The 17,856-nt window shown below is 42.1% G+C and overlaps 1 protein-coding gene across 4 annotated transcripts in view; it reads left to right on the forward strand.

Moving 5' to 3' along the window:
- The first annotated feature begins 1,191 nt into the window (after positions 1-1,191).
- Positions 1,192-17,856, forward strand: part of cd276 (CD276 molecule) — a 459,683-nt gene continuing 443,018 nt past the window's right edge. For 2 of the 4 annotated variants that reach the window (XM_072282362.1, XM_072282361.1), the window contains exon 1: positions 1,193-1,455. The gene's annotated coding sequence lies outside the window, so the exon portion shown is untranslated. Of the gene's footprint in view, positions 1,456-5,687; positions 5,768-17,856 lie in introns of all 4 variants that reach the window. The other 2 variants (XM_072282363.1, XM_072282360.1) reach the window with 2 other exon arrangements.

Consider the following 17,856-nt stretch of genomic DNA (forward strand, 5'->3'; position numbering starts at 1 on the left):
GGGTTGGAGGGATAATGGCAAAATAAGGGGAACAGAGGGGGGTAGTTATCAGAAGTTAGGGAAATTGATGTTGATGCCATCATGTTGGACACTACCAAGTGGGAATTGGAGATGCTGTTCCTCTATCTGCTTGTAACATAAATATCACAGTATAAATACTCTGCATATTTAAAGGTTAAACTTATTCGGCGTGACATCTAAAACTTTGACAGAATTCTACAAATGCACAGTGGAGAGTATCCTGTAGTTGCATCTCAACCCAATATGGAAACACCAATGCCCAAGGATGGAAAAGCCTACAAAAAGTGGTGGATGCAGTCCAGTCCATCACAGGTAAAACCTTCCCCACCAGTGTGCATATCTGCAAGGAGATCTGCCACAAGAAAGCAGCATCCATCATCAAGGTTCCCCAGTATCCAGACCACACACTTACTACTGCCATCAAGACGGAGGTACAGGAGCTTTAGGTACCACACCACTGGGTTCAGGAAAAGTTGTTACCATTCAGCCATCGGGCTTCTGACCCAGGGTGGGTAACGCCACTCATCTCAACTTCGAGCAGATCCCAAAAACTATAGACTCACTTTAAAGGGCTCCACAACTCATGTTTTCAGTGCAATTTATTTTTGATATTCTTTGTATTTGTATTTTCTTTGTTTTTACTGCGAATGCCTTCAAGGAAATGAATCTTAAGGTAGTAGAGTTTATCATGACATTATTAGTTTCAATATAAATTTACCTTGAAATTAGAAATTACAGGTGTGTGGAGGCAGTTCTGATAACTTAGGAAAGCAGCAATTGGTGAAATCTTGGGGTCATGTTGGGAAAAACAACTGCATTTAAAGACAGAGTCTGGTTCTTTTAGAAGCAGAGCTCAAGTCCTAGTTTAATTAACCCGCCAAACAAATAATGTGTTGTCCTTGTGCCTGCTTATACCCACAAATTAAAAGAATCGAAGCAGATACACCGTTACAACACCAAAGAAAACTTGGGGGGTGGGGTGGACGTGGTTGCTTAAAACTGTCAAACTACCAGGATAGAAGTGATTCCCACATAGTAGGGTGTTTGATTCTGTAAATTGTAGGTGGGATACTGGCAGAGGTGGAGTTAGTCTCCACGCTGGAAATGCTAGCAGGATAGAGGGAGCGTGATCTTGGCAAAGATCCCCTCAGGGAACTCCCTCAAACGGTTCAACCGTAACCAATGAAGTGGCTGAGAGTAATTTTCGTCCGGTGTGCTGACATCACCGGCAGGAAAGGGGATCTGAGAGGTTATTCAACGATCCACGTTGTTTGCACCAAGTTTTAATCCCTGCTTTTTTTTTGCATGTTCCTTACTGATTCACGGTGGCCGCTCCCCGCCCTGAGTGCACTGAGGTGCGGTTGCCTAGGGCTGGAAGATTTTTAGACATAATCGCGATCAGATTTCTCTTTGACCCGGCGTTAACTGACAGGGGTGAGTAAGCTTTCTTCTTTGTTTCAATGAAAAGCCACTGAAGTACTGATAGAAAGTGGGAAGAGTTTGTGAGGGCGGAAATGGCTGGGCATAAAGGCAAAGTCCAGTTCAAACAAGCAGCAGAAAAAATTTAGCAGTTGAGCTAAAATAAAATCTATTCACATCACAATATGTACAGCTACGTCTTAAAGGAATGAACTCCGAGTGAGTGAGTGTCATCGGTCATTGCGATCCACGCGCTTAGTTCATTGTCTTTTTGTTGCAGCTCGGAATTATTTCTCGAAATCCTAAATAGATATTCTGTATGCCATGAACTCATTTTACCCTAGAGTGTTGTAGGAGCGGCAAGTGGTTGGGCCTAATCCTCCTCAGTTTGCAGCACTTGGTCTGTATAATCAGACTGATTGTAATCATGCCCAATTCTTCCCCAGTTACTTCAACTAAAAGGCGAACTCTTTATCTCTCCTTCTACCTCGTTACGGCCCTTGCACCTCACTTGTCCCCCTGCACTGTGTTTTCACTGTAACTGTGACACCATTTCCCGCGTTCTCTTCTTGCTTTCCCTTTTTTACTACCTCAGTGACCCACTTCGGAATGATCAGTTTGACAGCAGCAAAACAAGTTCTTTCCCGTATCTCTGTGTATGTGATAATTATTATCACAGACCGTCACCATCTGGGACATGCCTTCTTCTTATTTCTAACACTGGGGAGGAAGTACAGGAACCTGAAGACCCATACTCAACCTTTCAGGAACAGCTTCTTTCATTCTACCTTCAGATTTCTGAACAGTATTTATTTATTTATTTGTATCTTAGAGTAATTTTTTATGTCTTGCCCTGTATACTGCTACAGAACAAAAAAAAATGAATGGCATATGCCAGTGATCATAAACCTGATTTTGATCTTCAATAATAAACTGATTTGGCTCATCAGACGTGCTTTGCATTTATTGGAATCGTTGGCAATAGCTTCCTGTGAGCCATTGGATTTCTGAACAGTCCATGAGCACAAATTATTCATTCTATCTATCTATCTATCTATCTATTTATTTATTTATTGAGATATAGTGTGGAATAGGCCAGTCCTGTCCGACTCATAGGACAATTTAATCCGAGCTTAGTCATGGGACAATTTGTAATGACCAATTAACCTACTAACTGGTAGGTCTTCGGACTGTGGGAGGAAACTGGAGCACCCGGAGGAAACCCACACAGTCACGGGGGTGGGGGGGAACGTACAAACTCCTTCCAGGCAGTGGTGGGCCTGTGTATTAATTTATGGAACTTATATTAATTTTTATGTCTTTGCACTGCACTGCTGCTGCAAAATAACAAATTTCATGACCTATGTCAGTAATAACAAACCTGATTTGTTACTATTACAGGAAACAAACAGTAGGGATTAATAGATCCTTTTCAGAATGGCAGGAAGTGACTAGTGGGGTACCACAATGTTCGGTGTTGGGACTGCAGCTATTTACAATATACATTAATGATTTAGATGAAGGGGTTAAAAGTAATATTAGCAAATTTGCAGATGACACAAAGCTGGGTGGCAGTGTGAAATGTGAGGAGGATGTTGAGATAATGCAGGGTGACTTGGACAGGTTGAGTGAGTGGGCAGATGCATGGCAGATACAGTTTAATGTGGGTAAGTGTGAGGTTATCCACTTTGGTGGTAAGAACAGGAAGGTAGATTACTATCTGAATGGTGTCAAGTTAGGAAAAGGGGAAGTACAACGAGATCTAGGTGTCCTTGTTCATCAGTCACTGAAAGTAAGCATGCAAGTACAGCAGGCAGTGAAGAAAGCTAATGGCATGCTGGCCTTCATAACAAGGGGAATTGAGTACAGGAGCAAAGAGGTCCTTCTGCAGTTGTACAGGGCCCTGGTGAGACCACACCTGGAATATTGTGTACAGTTTTGGTCTTCAAATTTGAGGAAGGACATTCTTGCTATTGAGGGAGTGCAGCGTAGGTTCACGAGGTTAATTCCCGGGATGGAGGGGCTGTTTTATGTTGAAAGATTGGAGCAACTGGGGTTGTATACACTGGAATTTAGAAGGATGAGAGGGGATCTGATTGAAACATATAAGATTATTAAGGGATTGGACACTCTAGAGGCAGAAAACATGTTCCCAATGTTGGGGAAGTCCAGAACCAGAGGCCACAGTTTAAGAATAAAGCATAGACAATTTAGAATGGAGTTGAGGAAAACTTTTTCACACAGAGGGTTGTGGTTCTGTGGAATGCTCTGCCTCAGAAGGCAGTGGAGGCCAATTCTCTGGATTCTTTCAAGAAAAAGTTAGGTAGAGCTCTTAGAGATAGCGGAGTGAAGGAATATGGGGAGAAGGCAGGAAAAGGGTACTGATTGTGGATGATCAGCCATGATCACAATGAGTGGCGGTGCTGGCTCGAAGGGCTGGATGGCCTACTCCTGCACCTATTGTCTATTGTCTATTGATTCTGAACCTTAACCCACATGTCTGCCTCCCACCCCTAATCCCATAGGTTTTCAAAATCTCGTGCAACAAAAATTACCAGTCATAGTTATAGAAATACCACACATAAAGTGGCCCTTTGGCCCTTGCACTCTATACTGACCATCAGCCACTTTGTGATGCTGGTGCTGGTAAGTTTTGGATTGCTCTTGTGCATATGTCAGTAACATTGGCCTACTTACACTAATTGTACATTAATTCAGTTTTTATTCCTCCCCAATTCTCATCGACTTTTCTCAGATTCTCCCACTTGCCTACGCACAAAAGAAAGTTTCAAACTCCTTGGAGTTAGCATCATGGTCCCAGAGCACATTCGCCACAGTTGCAGAAGCTCATCAAAACCTCTGCTTCCTAAGGAAGATGAAGAGAGCTGGACTATACACAACAAAATTCATGACTTTCTATAAATGCACAGTTGAGAGCATCCTAACATACTGCATCATTGTGTGGTATGGAAACTGCACTGCGGCAGACAGGACAGCTCCACACGGGTAGTTAAACCTGGCCAATCCATCCCTGGTACCAGCTACCCACCAGCAAATGACATATTGTATATATGGAAAAAACCGGCATAAAGATGGCGGAGAGTAAGAAGGTGTTCCTGAAAGGTTGCGTGTTGGGCTTCAGAACATATAATACATTATATGTACTGTATTGTGTACCTTGGGCTGGTGGTCCATTGTTTCATTTGGCAGTATACATGTGTATGGTTGAATGACAATAAACTTGAGCTTGATACTTGAGCAATATCATTATGGATCTCACCCACCCTGCTCGTGGACTGTTTGTCCCACTCCCAACAGAGAAGAAGCCGTGCAGAGGCTGATCAACACCTCTACCCATTAACTCACCTCACCACATTGCCCACTACCATTACATTACCATTTACTGTCAGAGTCACCTTATGTACAGATACTCCTGTATCTAGCACCACTTTACACACATAAATCTCTTTGTGTATGTAAACTAATTTTATGTATTTATATTTATTATGGATTTTTATTTTTTTTAATGCATCGTATCTGGAGTAACAATTATTTTGTTCTGCTTTACACTTGTGCGCTGATGAATGACAATAAATAATCTAGAAACTTGACTTTGCAGTGGCTGAATAATTAGCATTAATTACTGTTTAATTACGGCTCTGATTTTTGTGTATTATTTTCCAAATTCACTCTTGAAAACAAGCTGAGACTTCTCAGTAAACTTTTACAAGCGTTTTTTAAATTCTTTTGATTCCTCTCAATGCCTTTAGAAAGTTGTTACTGAGGTCAACTAAACATAACTTTGGATCATGTCAAGCCTGTGTGGTTCTGAGTGTTGTCGGAGGACATTTCAGTCAATGCATTCTTCCCTTGCTGACATTGATCATTTTCAAGTCAATATTTCGCATTTGACCAACATCACTAAGAGAATATTCACTAATCACCTTTGTAACACAACGACATACTGGAGGAACTCAACAGCATCAATGGAAAGGAATGAAGAATTTGCCATTTTGGGCCGAGAATCGATGAAAAGTCTCAGCCCGAAACAGCGACTCCTAATTCCTTTCCATAGATGTTGTGTGACCTGCTGAGTTCCTCTAGCATTTTGTGTGTGTAACTCTGGGATTTCCAGTATCTGCAGAATCTCTTTGGGAACCTGGTGCACATAGCTTAGCAGCCATCTTCCCTGCATGATAGCAGTGATTACATTCCCAAAATAATACATTGGTTGTGTTGTCTTATAGGATGTCTTGAAGTTGTGAGCTGATGGAAAGTTGGAACTGGCTTGGCAACTGAATGTCCCTGCCTATGTTATAATTGCAAGGTATTTCTTTGTATTTCTGACCAACTTAAGCTTGAAAGAGTTCAGAGATAATTTATGATGATATGCTGGGGCTTGAGGACCTGAGATACAGGGAAAGGTTGAACAGGTTAGGAATTTGTTCTCTGGAACGTACGGGGATAAAGGAAGGTCTTACAGAGGTATCCAAAATTATGAGTGGGATACATAGGGTAAATACATGCTGGCTATTTTTCCCCTGAAGTTGGGTGAGACTAGAACTAGAAGTCATAGATTTGGGCCGAAAGCTGAAATATTTAAGGGGGTCCTGAGTGGGAACTGTTTCACTCAGAGGGTGATGTGGGTGTCGAATGAGCTGCCAGCAGAAGTGGTGGATATAGGTTCAATTGCAGTGTTTAAGGGAAATTTGAATGAGAGTAATGGAAAATTAGATGGAACTACAGTATGCAGAAGGTCAACTTGGCATGGACTAGATGGGCCAAATGGCCTGTTTCTGTACTGTAGGCTCTATAACTTTATGACTGTTCATACATTGAATCTATGCATTTATTGTACATGCATAATTATCAACATTTGCAAGTTTGGTGAGAAACTTTCTTTCAGTAATGGAGCTAAATAGCTAAATTCACTCAGGACTGCAGCACAAGTCTGTTCAGGAACGCGAGAGAGTTACAGGTGAAGCTTGTGGCTGACTAGTGTGTGCTGTCTGCGTTTATCATTGTCTTCTTTGGGCCAAAGATATCAAAAGTTTTATTCCAAGGACTCATTGTTTCAGCCAGTGGCAAAGGCATGTAGATTAAATCTTTATGTTCGATGCCATATTTGGTAGCACTGCTGTCCTGGATAATAGGATGAATATCACAGAGAAATTGTCTGAAATTGACATAGTTTCTGTTTCATTCTGAGTGCTCTGAGGTGGATTCTAAAGCTGTACAAAGTTTGGCATGAAACCACATGACATCTAGTCTGTAAGGACAAAGAGTGCAATTAGTAAAAAAGTAATTACATTCCCCTAATATGCAACAGAGCAATTGTACAATGTTTGTATAGCAAGAGCAGGAAGACCAGGAAAGTTTTTATTATTGAGCCGTGGTAAGTCTATCAATCAGACGTGAAGAGATCACAATGTGGCGTCAGTGTCTGCTGGGATTGCCAGAGGAAATGAAAAATTTTGCCAGAATATTTCTCTGTGTCGTCATCCCCAAAACATATGTGAATAACAATATCTTCACCCAAGGCTGTGTCCCCACCCATAGACCTCAGCCAGTTGCCCTACGTTTGATTCCAGCCAAGCGTTGCAGTCTTAAAATTTGCATTCTGGTTTTAAATCCTTATCCCTGGAATTTCTCTTCCCCATTTCTTTGTGTTTGTGTATCGATCAGACGGTAAGGGCAGCAGGTTCCCTGAAGAGTACTGGTGAATCAGGCGACTTCTCAAAGTTCAAAGTAAATTTATTTTCAAAGTATTTATATGTTGGGCTGGCTGGTGGTGTAGTGGCTTCAGCACTGGACTTCAAGGCAGATGGTCAAACCCAGCTGGGTCCCAACCTGGGCAGCAGCAGTATCTTCACGGAAGAAAGGCCTGGCAATCTGCTTCCCGTGTTTTGCCATGAAAACCCCATGGACCCTATGAAGTCATGAAGAGTCAGACTCAATGACTGAACAACATCCTGAGATTTATTTTTGCAGGCATTCACAGTAGAACAAACTAGTACTATAGAATCAATGAAAAACAACAGTACATGCCAAAAATGACAAACAATCAGTGTGTAAAAGACCAACTGTGCAAATACAAAATAATAATGATAATTAATTAATTAAATAAATAATGCTAAGCACATGATTCATAGAGTTCTCGAAAGCGAGTTCCTAGATTCTGGAATCAGCTAAGAGTTGAGGTGGGTATGATTATCTACACTGTGTTTTTGTAACAATCTAGGAGATTTGTGTTCTTTACCAATGACTAGACTTTAAAAAAAATTACAAATTCATCCTCTGTATCTGATCGCGATCACTCCTGATTTCCTTCACTCCACCTTCTATTTCTTCAATTCCATAATGGAATGTTATTTTAAGAGTGAGGGAGGAGGCGTCGGGGCTGGTGTAGAACTTGTTCCATTTGCAAGGATAAGTGCCAGGAGGAGGATCAGTGGGGAGGGACAAATGGACAAGGGATTCACGTAGGGAACGATCCTTGTGTCATTACTGATACAGATTGGGAACTACGAAGAATTTGAAGGTTTTAACAATAATTTTGAATGTTACAATGAAAATGAAGATTTGCAGGATGCAGTCATCAATAGCATTGTGTGAAGGCGGTCTATGATCTACATTAGGTGTACGTGTGGATGTTTTGTTCATTTACAGTCAATCAAGAGAATGCGGCAGCATACTCTGATAATACAGTTTTATTGTACTGTGGTAGTATTGATAGTATTCTAATCTTTACTGTGGTTCATTTCATTTAAATACATAATTTGTTACTCAGATGGTGGTTTGTCTTTTTTATACCTTTTTAATTATTAATTAAAGACAAAAGGACTTGGGAATCCTCATGCAGGATTCCCTGAAGGTTAACTTGCTGATTGAGTCAGTAGTAAGGAAGGCAAATGCAATGTTCACATTGATTTCAAGAGGACTAGAATATCAAAGCAGAGATATAATGCTGAGGCTTTACAAGGCATTGATCAGACTGCACGTGGAGTATTGTGAGCAGTTTTGGGTACCTGATCTGAGAAAAGATGTGCTGGCATTAGAGAGAGTCCAGAGGAGGTTCACAAGAATGTTTCTGGGAATGAAAGGGTTAATGTATGAGGAGTGTTAGCTCTGGGCCTGTACTTGCTGGAGTTTAGAAGAATGAAGGGGGGTATTATTGAAACAACACACACAAAATGCAGGCCAGGCAGCATCTATGGAAAAGAGTACAGTCGACATTTCGGACCAAGACCTTTTGGCATGGGATATTACTGAAATCTATTGAATATTGAAAGGTGCAGTACGAGAGTCTAGGACAAGAGGGCGCAGCCTCAGAATAGAGGAATATCCATTTCACACAGAGATGAGGAATTTTTTTAGCCAGAGGGTGGTGATTCTGTGGAGACCATGTGATTGGTATATTTAACATAGAAGTTGATAGGTTCTTGTTTAGTCACGGTGTCAAATGTTACAGGGAGATGCCAGAAGAGTTGGGGTTGAGAGGGATAATAAATCAAAGTCCAAAGTAAATTTATTATCAAACTGCATATATGTCACCATTTTCCACCCCGAGATTCATTTTCTTGTGGGCATACACAGTAAATCCAAGAAACATAATAGAATCATTGAAAGACTGCATCCAACAGGATGGGCAAACAACTGATATGCAAAAGACAACAAACTGTGCAAATACAAAGAATAATAATAAATAAATAAACAATGAATATCAAGAATGAAGACAGGGAGTCCATAGTGTGTGGCAATAATTCAGTGATGTATTGAGTGAAGCTATCCCTCTGGTTCGAGAGCCTGATGGTCCTTGATGATGGTTACTGCTTTCCTGTGAAAGTGCTCTGTGTAGATTTGCTCATTGGTGGGAAAGGCTTTAACTGTGATGGACTGAGCCATGTCTTTTTGTTGGATTTTCTGGTCAAGGGTGCTTCTGTACCAGGCCGTGATACAGTCAGTCAATATATTCTGCATCAAACATCTAGAGAACTTTGTCAAGTTTTTGAATGTCATGCTGAATCTTTGCAAACTTCTAAGGAAGTAGGGGTGCTGCAGTGCTTGCTTTCTGATGGCAATTACTTGCTCGGCTGAATATAGATCCATTGAAATGTTGAAACATTGAGGAATTTAGAGTTGCTGACCCTCTCCACCTCTGATCCTCCGATGAGGACTGGTTCATGACCTCTAGTTTCCTCCTCCTGAAGTCAATAATCAGCTCATTGGTCTTGCTGACATTGACTGAGAGGCTGTTGTGGCACCACTCAGCCAGATTTTCAATCTCTCGCCTATGTGCTGATTCGGCCAACGACAGTGGCAAGGTCAGCAAACTGAAATATGGCTGTGGAGCTGTGCTTAGCATTGACAGTCACAAGTATAAAGTGAGTAGAGTAGGGAGCTAAGCACATTGCCTTCTGATGCATCTGTGCTGATGGAGATCATGGAGGAGATGCTGTTGCTGTTCTAAACCTGGGGTCTGCAAGTGAGGAAATCGAGGATCCAACTGCACAAGGAGTTATTGATGCCAAGGTCTTGAAGTTTATTGATTAGTTTTAAGGGGATGATAGTATTGAATGCTGAGCTGTAGTTGATAAAGAGCATTTTGATGTATGCATCTTTGCTGTCCAGATGTTCCAGGGCTGAGGGAAGAGCCAAAGAGATGGCATCTGCTGTTGACCTGTTGTGATGGTAGCCAAACTGGAGCGTATCCAAGTCTCTTCTCAGGCAAGATTTGGTATGTTTCATCACCAACCTCTCAAAGCACTTCATCACATTGGATGTAAGTGCTAGCGGACCATAGTTACTACGGCAGGTTACCATGTTCTTCTCAGGCACTGGTATAATTGAATCCTGCTTGAAAGAAGTAGATACCTCAGATTGCCAAAATGATGGGTTAAAAATATCAGTGAGCACTCCAGCCAGTTGATCAGCACAGGTCTTTTGTACTCAGCCACATACCCCACTGGGCCGGATGCCCCTCCTGTTGGCCTCAGAGACTGAAATCACAGGGTCATCGGGGGCTGTGGGAGTTTGTGCAGGTTCCCGCATGTTTTGACGGTCAAAATGAGCATAGAAGACATTGAGCTCGTATAGGAGCGAAGCCCTGTTGTCACTATGTTGCTTGGTTTAATTTTTTAAGAGTTGATAGCATTCAAGCCCCGCCACAGCTGTTGAGCATCCCCGAGTGGCTCCAGTTTGGCTTGGAATTGCCACTTCGCATGTGAGATGGCTTTCCAGAGATCATACATGGACCTCTTGTATCCTACTTGGTTGTCCGAGCTGAATGCCACTGATCTGCCTTCAGAAGACTACGGATCTCATGGATCATCCAGAGGTTCTGGTTGGGAAAGACTCTGAATGATTTTGTGGGGATGCTCATCTACAACTTTTTATAAAGTATGTGACAACCATGGTGTATTCATTCAGATCCTTTGATGAGTCCTTGTACACAGTCTATTCCACTGAATCGAAACAATCCTGTAGCTGCTCCTTTGCCTCCCACAACCACCTCTCTGTTGTCCTTACCTCTGGAGTCTTGCTGTTTAGCCTCTGCCTGTATCCAGGTCGGAGAAGGGCAACCAAGTAATCAGATTTCCCAAAATGCGGTCTAGCATGGAATGGTGGGCGTTCCTATTCTTACTTTAGCAATGGTCAAATCTTTTGGAACCCGTGGTGCTGCAGGTTATATGCCGATGATAATAGGACAGAGATTTCTTTAGACAAACCTGATTGAAGTCTGCAACCATGATTTGATGAAGAACAAACCATGGGCATGGTAAATAAAATCTCAAAAGTCCCCGAGTCGATCAACTCCCGAGTCCCCAATAGCAGGTGGCAAAAGGGAGAAACTCCCTGCTATAAACCTCCAGGCACCGTCAACTTGCCGATGCCTTGGAAGCGGCCGACCACAGCCGACACTGAGTCCGTCCATCCAAAAACTTCGCGCCTTCGACCAGCCCCTCCGATACAGCCTCCCGAGCACCATCCTCTGCCGAGCGCCCTCGACCTCGCCCCGGCCGCTGAAACAAGCAAAGCCGAGGATTCGGGGCCTTCTGCTCCGGAGATTCCGGTTACCACATAGTAGCAGTGGCAGCGAAGCGGGCATTTCAGAAGTTTTCCAGATGTTCCTCTGTACTCTCACATCCATCTCCATCAAAGTTGATCCATCCATCAATCAATCAATCAATAGCAATTTAATTTCCACGGCTCTTTTGGTGGGATTTGAATGTGGAACTCTGGACTGTTAGTTCTGCCCACTGGATTAGTAGTAGTCCAGTAATTTATCTGCTACATCTATATGTTAGTGTTAGAGGTGGAGAAAGCTCATGCGGGTTAAAAGCACAATGGTCAGCCTGTAACTTCTGCCTGAAGTGTAAAGTCCATTTTCTCAGGAGGCTAAAGAAACTTGGCTTGTCTCCTGTCGATCGTTGCCAATTCTTATAAATGTACCATAGGAAGCATCCTGTCTGGATATGTGACAGCTTGGTATGGCAACTGCTTTACACATGCTATGAGTAACTACAGAAACTTGTGGACACAACTCAGCACATCACAGGAACTGGCCTCCCATCCATGGACTCTGTCTCTACTTCTCGCTTTCTGAGTAAGCTTACCCGCTGGATGGTGGGGCTGCCGATGCTTTTGTTGGAGCAAGCGTGGGGAGGGGGAGTTGGGGGGGGTGGGTTGATCCTTTTGCTGCTGCTTGGGCATGGGTGGGGTGGGGGTTCTTTGGGGTTCTAACGTTTTTCTGTCATTCATTCTTTGGGTTTTTTTTCCTCTCTGTTTCATGGATGTTTGCAAAGAGTAAGGTTTTCAGGTGGTATGCTGTATACAGTCTGATATTAAGTTGAACCACGAAACCATTGAAAACAAATGACCACGGGCAGTTTTTCTTCTATCTTCTTCCATTGAGCAGAAGATGCAAAAGCCTGGAAGCCCGTACCACTAGACTTGAACAGTTTCTATCCTGCTGTTGTAAGACTATTACATGGTTTCCCAGGACGAACAGTTGGAATCTTGACCTCAGAAAATACTCTGTTATGAACTTGCACCCTACTGATTACCTGTGCTGCACTTTTTCCTGTAGCTGTTACATTTTATTCTGCATTGATACTGCTTTACCTTCTATCTCAATACACTGTGAAATGATCTGATCTGTATGAGGAGTATGCAAGACGAGTTTTTGACTGTATCCCGGTACATGTGACAATAACCAACTAACTCCAAGACCAGATTTGTTGGACTAGCATCTGGTAGTGCTGTTCACTGGCAGAAACTGGGCAATATCTGTAATCAGCTCCAGACTCAGCTTCTAACAGATGGCATAACTGATGGAATAGATAGGGTTCCAGCAGGTTTTGACAGGAACTGGTCACTAATGGAGTCACATAGGACAGAAAAGGCCCTTCAGCCCATCCAGTGCACGTCTGTCATCAAGCAGCCTAGTGATCCCATTTTTTTACCCCTACTTTCCTATTATCTCCTAACATGCTACCATGCACAGGGGCCAAAACTAATCTACCGACCATTGTGAGGTGAAACCAGGGCACCCTGGGGGAACCCGCACAGTCTTGGAGAGAATGTGCAACCTCAAGAGAGACAGGAGCAGAGGTCAGGATTGAATCAAGGTCACTGGAGCTGTGAGTTGCCAGATCCTCAGCTTGTCGCTATCTTGGCTAACACAAGCTAGCGGAGATGCACTCTCCGTCTACACTTTTTTACACCTGCTCATTAATGCAAACATCTGGCCAGCCAACCACGTGGCAGCAACTCCATGCATACAAGCAGGTAGACATGGTCAAGGGGTTCATTTGTTGTTCAGACCAAACAGCAGAATGGGGAAGAAATGTGATCTAAGTGACTTTGGCGGCGGAATGATAGTTGATGCCAGTCAGGGCGGTTTGCGTACCTCAGAAACTGCTGATTTCCTGGGGTTTTCACGCACAGCAGTCTCTAGAGTTTATAGAGAATGGTGGAAAAAAGCAAAAACATCTAGTGAGTGGCATCTGCGCAGGTGAAAATGGATGGGCTATAATATTTGAAGACCACGAACATGTACTCAGTGGCCACTTTATTAGGTACAGGAGATACCTTATAATGTGGCCATTGTGTGTTAGATATAAGAACCCTTAGTTTAATCAAGGATTCTGCCATTAACAGCATTAATTTTCACTAATGTTACTTCAAAAGTTCTGTTTACTTTTGCACTACTGCATTCAACTTGCCTTTTGGCTCATGATCTGAGCTTATCTGACCATGGGAGATACACTAATATTTGAGGAAGTGAAAGCATTTGCAAGTGAGAAATCTCCTGGCTTGACTGATGCAGTCTGTCTAGCCATTTGTTGCATTATACCGCCAGTGTTACAATGCAGAAGTGTTTGGACATCTTCACAATACTACATTATATGTGGTGGAGTGGGTGATACTGTGTATAAGGGGCAGCTGTACAAACAGTGTACTATGGTAATAGAGTTGCAAAAAGACACTACTCAAATGTGTGAATACAGTTGCAGCTTTGATAATTATATACTTAGCAATCTACATATGCTGAAGCACTTTCAATAGGACATTATCTGTTAGAATTTAGAATTCGAGATTTACATGTTCTTCTCCATCTTGCAAGCACCTGGCTTATGTACACCAATACATACAAACAAGTGTTGGCAAAATTTGTGGGATGGATATTGCTGCTGCTTCAGGCTGCAGACATATCCTGCTCCCTGTGAACTGAGTTTGCAACTGTATTTCTGACTTGCAAACTGTTCTGTGTATAAACAGGTCATGGAAAAGAACCCGACTATAAAATGGGGACAAACAGTATAATTCTGTGTTTTTAATTGTTCAGCAGATTACCAAAGGCACAACTCATTGCTATTGAAATGAAAGACATATTGTTTGGTGAATAGATCACAATATCAAGAGATTAAATTTAAATTAACTCCTGCAAAGTATTACCTGTATGCTTTAGATTAAGATTCTGTTAACCAAGTACTATAGTAATTCTACTGATTTTCAAAGAATAAGCCCCTATTAAATTTGACATGGATGAGTGATAACAATTTTTGTACAATCCTGAATGAGAATCTAAAGATGATCCGTATTAAAAAAAAGAGATTTCAATTTATGCAGGAAAGAAAAAAAAATCAGCATTTTGGAAAATGAAACGAACTGTCAAGTTTGCCAAATGCAAATTTTGATTTTTTTTCTGTCATGAACTGCTTGAAATACTCAAGAGAGTTAGAAGAAAAATGAGAATAACATTTCAGATCAGTGACCTCTCATCAGTGCAGAAAGTTTGCCAAATACTTTTTCCCAAAGTTGGTGCCTGACTTTGCATCTGATCTTTATGGTTTGTTAAGGCACAACGTAGCTGAGAGGTGGAGCCCAGAAGGAGTCTCAGACTCTATCCACGTGGTCTGGGCTGAGTTCATTGGCATCAACAGTGAACGCCTTACAAGGATTCAAGAAATAAATGTATGCATTTATATATCTTTCAAAATTTTTGGTTATTCCAAAGTACTTAATGGCAAACTAATTACTTTTGAAGCATAGTTATTGTAGTGTGAAATAAAACAGGAAAAACAATGTGATCTGCTCAAGTAATCTACTCTGTAGCATCGATTGGCAAGGGCACCAGGAACAGCTGTGCTCTTCTGCAAAATATTGTCATGGATCATTTTGTTTCTGCTTGGTTTAAAGTTGTGTTTGAAAGAGAGCACAATATTCCTTCAATCCCAAACTTGGAGTGTCAGGCTGGATTTTTGTGCTTTAACCTATGGAAACCACTGAATCATAATGTATCTCGGGGCACAAGAAACTGCAGATGCTGGAAATATGGACATAAATAAATCTGGAGATACATACATAAATCTGGAGGAGCTTAGTGGTTCAGGCAGCAGCTGTGGAGGGAAATTGACATTCGATGATATGGGCTGAGACCCTTCATCAGTCCTGGTCGCAACCTGAAATGTTAACTCTCGATTTCCCTCCAGGGGTGCTGCCTGACTGTCTTAATTCCTCCAGCGATATGTGTGTTGATCATGATGTGTCTTGATTTCCTTCTAGTTTGAAAGCTGTTATGGGCTTGGAGCTTCTGGACTAAAAGTTGGCAGTTATTCTGGGAAATGTAACTGGGTGAAACTTGAGGACCCCAATTGAGTACAGCAGACCTTGGACTTTTGTGCAATCGATTGTCGATCTTGGAGAGAAGGTGCCTTGCCATTGTACTCCATGCGGAGTCCAGTAGAGGGATGTAGTGGTCTGTAACTTCAGCTGGGCAATGTACCAGTGTCTTCAATGTCCCCATTGACTTCAGTACAGGGAAATAGCTGCATTCAGAAGATTAAGTATGAGAAGATGTCATTTTTGATTTAAATATATTATCTCCTTTTATGTTTTAGAGATGCAAGTCATGGATATAGGCTATTTGGCCCAACGAGTCCATGCCGACTATCAATCACCCGTTAATCATGCTTTCATCCCATTCTTACTTTCCTTGCATTCTCATCAGCTCCAGATTCTATCACTCACCAATTCACAAGGGGCAATTAACCTGACAAACCTTGTGTGGAATGTGGGTTGATATGGGAGCACCTGGAGGAAACCCAAATGGTTACAAGAACATACAAACTCCACACAGACAGTACCCAGCATTATGATTGAACCCAGGTCTTCACCAGCGGCACCATTGTGCCACCCATTCTACATCATAATTTAAAAAATACATCCAGTATTTCAGTCAGGTTTATTATCATCGACTTGTTGCTTTGCGGCAACAATACAGTGCAAGACTGAAAATTAAAGTAAATTACAAAAATAAAAAGAGTAAAAACAAAAGGATTAATGAGGTAGTGTTCATTGGTTCATGAACCATTCAGAAGCCTGTTGGTGGAAGGGAAGAAGCTGTTTCAAATTTGTTCAATGTTGGTCTTCAGGTTCCTGTATCATCTTCCTATTGGTGGTAATGAGAAGAGAGAGTCAGAGATATTCACTATCACCCAATCCCCTGAGTGATTTGACACATGGCCATAGTTGGAAGGTGGGTTGAGCCTTTTGCCAAAGGAAGTGCGACCAGGGGTGGGGCTTTTGATGTCTGGCTGTTGGCAAGGTCAGGCAACTGTCCTGATGGTGGACAGTTGTGCCATTAACTTTGCTCAAGGTACAGAACACTAAAGGGTGGATTTAGGGAAGGTGTCACTCCTGGCTGAGGAGTCTAGAACCAGGAGCCACACATGCAGCCGTGGACTGCTGCCTATTAGCACCTGAGACCCAGGTTTACTCCTGGAATCTTCACATTCTCCCTGTGATGAAGTGAGTTTCCAGCTTATCTTACTCTCCCCCTCACTATGGACCTGCAAGTTTATTTTTCTTTTCCACCTCCCTTTTCATATTTATGTTTCATAACAATGTAGAAGGTCATCATCTTTATTGAGTCTAGCCAGCACTCAGGCCAATCTCATCCCCGCCTCTCCCACCTAATTCCTTCTAACTTGTTCTCTCTCATATTCCCATAAACATCCCATTGATTTTTCTATCACTCTCTCAAACTGGGAGTGATGTACAGCAGATGATTAACATACCAACCTTCAAGAGTTTCGGCTGTGGGAGGGAATCAGAGTAGAGATAACATGCAAACTCCACACAGTATTGAAGGTGTTGGGGATGTGAGATAACTGTACTGCCAGCGTGCTGCTTGCTATGTTAAACACCAGAGCTGTCTCCTTCTCCACTGCTCCGGACCCTAACAACTAGCTTATATGAAATGATGTTTCTCAGAAAAATAATTTCTTTGAGAGAATAAGATTGGGACTTCCATGATGCTTCTTGCATTTAATGAAATTTATCAGTGGATATTTGGCTCAGAGGTCACTTGCAAAACAGCGCTGGATCTGATTTTGGGAAAAAAAAACTGCTGATGCCATGACATTTCTGAACCATACCAAATTGATAGCAAGAACTGGCAGCTATGCGTGCAGCCAATTGATCATGTGGTGAACTGATTGGGACTCCTAAGAGTGGGCTTTTGTGTGTGCATGTTTTCATTTTGGTGGGCCTGGTTCCTAGCTCCCACACTGTAAGTTGCCGAGTATGTACTGTTACTAACATGACTCTGTAAAAACATTTAATCATACTACTCTGTTGTTGTTCTTGCTTCGCGCATCTGTAGCAATGTTTTGCAGAATCTAAGCTGGTTTTACTTAACCAACACTTTTTTGAAGTTCTGCTAAATCTACTGAGTCATCGCAGTGTGGTCAGTTTGTTTCATTTCTATTTGGTCAGGAATTATAACATGATAAGAAAGTAAGCCCATTGAATCTGCTCCACCATTCAATTATGGCTGATCCTTTTTTTCCCTAACCTTTGATGCCGTGACCAATCAAGAACCTATCAATCTTCACCTTAAATACACCC

This window comes from Mobula birostris, chromosome 18, assembly GCF_030028105.1.
Source record: "Mobula birostris isolate sMobBir1 chromosome 18, sMobBir1.hap1, whole genome shotgun sequence".
NCBI lineage: Eukaryota > Metazoa > Chordata > Chondrichthyes > Myliobatiformes > Myliobatidae > Mobula > Mobula birostris.